General features: G+C 47.8%; 1 pseudogene; it reads left to right on the forward strand.

Moving 5' to 3' along the window:
- The first annotated feature begins 258 nt into the window (after positions 1–258).
- LOC118851116 lies at positions 259–1,390 on the forward strand (annotated as a pseudogene).
- The last annotated feature ends 490 nt before the right edge of the window (positions 1,391–1,880 follow it).

The following is a 1,880-nucleotide window of genomic DNA, read 5'->3' on the forward strand; positions in this document are numbered from 1 at the left end:
ATGGGCAAATTTTTGCTGAAATCCACATAAGTTCTCGTGAAGTTAGAAGCTCTTTTTAAAAATACATATCAATAAAAATCATAAATGCTCAAAGTCCCCAGACATGAGTGACCTCTGGCTGCCAGGCCAGAAATAAGGATCTCCAACATGTCAAAGTTTGTTTATTCAAATCGTCCCTGCTGTCCACCATCTGTGGTCTCTATACACAAACTTATGCACTCAGAACTAAATTAAGATTGAATCTTGGCCGCTGCTTCCATGAAGGACGTGCCGGCTTCCTGCAGCTGAGCCAGAGCGCTGGGCCCAGGCCTCAAGGAGCTCTACACCAAGAAGTTATGGCACCAGCTCACACTCCAGATTCTGGACTTCATGCAGGATCCCTGTTTTGCTCAGGGTGATGGGCTCATCAAACTTTATGAAAACTTCGTCAGTGAGTTTAAGCACAGAATGAATCCTGTCTTTGGTGGAAATCATTCTCCATGTAGTTAGACAGATGACAGATCCTAATGTTGCTCTTACAGTTCTAGAAAAGATTCAGGAAAAGGTAAAAAGCAGTGATGAGGTGGTAATCCTGTATAAAACTGACATAGGCGCTCTAAAACTGAACATTGGAGACCTCCGGGCGACCAAGGAAATGATTGAAGACATGGAAGAGATGCTTAACAACCTTTTGGGTGTGATGTCCATGCACAGTTGTTTCTATGACCTTTCCAGCAAGTACTATCATACTATCAGAAACCACCTTCCTACTACAAGAACTCCCTGAGGTTCCTGGGCTGTATAAATGTAAAGGACCTGCCAGTGTCTGAGCAGCAAGAGAGAGCTTTTACCTTGGGCCTGACAGGACTTCTCAGGGAAGGCATCTACAACTTTGAGGAAGTGCTCATGCACCCTGTGCTGCACTCCCTGAGGAACATGGACGGGCAGTGGCTGATTGACACACTTCATGCCTTCAACGGTGGAACGTCACAAAGTTCCAGACCTTGAAGCCTGCCCAGTGCCAGCAGCCCAATCAGGCCACCAAGGAGGCCCTGCTCCTGCAGAAGATCCAACTGCTTTGCCTCACAGAGATGACTTTCATCCATGCCCAGCCAACCACCCGTAGCTAACTTTTGAGGAGATTGCCCAGAGCACCAGGGTGAAGGTGAATGAGGTGGAGCTGCTGGTGATGAAGGCCCTTTCAGTGGGTCTGGTGAAAGGCAGTGTTGATGAGGTGGACAGGTGGGTGCACATGACCTGGGTGCAGCCTCAAGTGCTGGATCTGCCGTGGATCAAGGGCATTAAAGACCGCCTGGAGTTTTGGTGCACAGATGCGATGAGCATGGAGATGCTGGTGGTGCACCAGACCCAGGACATCCTGAGCAGGTCTGGTTCTTGCAGGAGCTTCTGAGGCCTCCCTTACCACTCTCTCCTACCCCAGTCCCCATCGGTGTGTGAGGGAAAGACTTACCTGCAGCCTGAGCTGACAGTGGTCAATGCTGGGGCAGTGCCCACCCCAGGATCTGTGTGTGTGTGTGATGTCCTCCTAGATGAGATGTGGGGGCCCCCACTATGTCCCTTCCTCCCATCCCAAAGGTGGGAGCTCAGGGCCCTCCAGGTAGTGTATATTGGTTTTTCTCTCTCCTTGGGTCTGACCTCCTCCTGTACAGGTCTGTTTTAGGGTGTGGTACAAGAATATTGCTGAAATAAACATCTCTAACTTGCAAAAAAAAAAAGATTGAATCTTAATTTTAATCTAGACCAAGTAAATTTTAAAATGCTATCCAAACAAGAACAAAAAACATTTAAGAGTAACAATGCCCATCAGGTGACAATAAAGCAAAAAAAAAAGTGTTGAGTGAAGAAATTCACCAGCTCTCATCAGCATCCCAGGTACGGTC

The sequence above is a fragment of the Trichosurus vulpecula genome, chromosome 5 (assembly GCF_011100635.1).
Source record: "Trichosurus vulpecula isolate mTriVul1 chromosome 5, mTriVul1.pri, whole genome shotgun sequence".
Lineage (NCBI taxonomy): Eukaryota > Metazoa > Chordata > Mammalia > Diprotodontia > Phalangeridae > Trichosurus > Trichosurus vulpecula.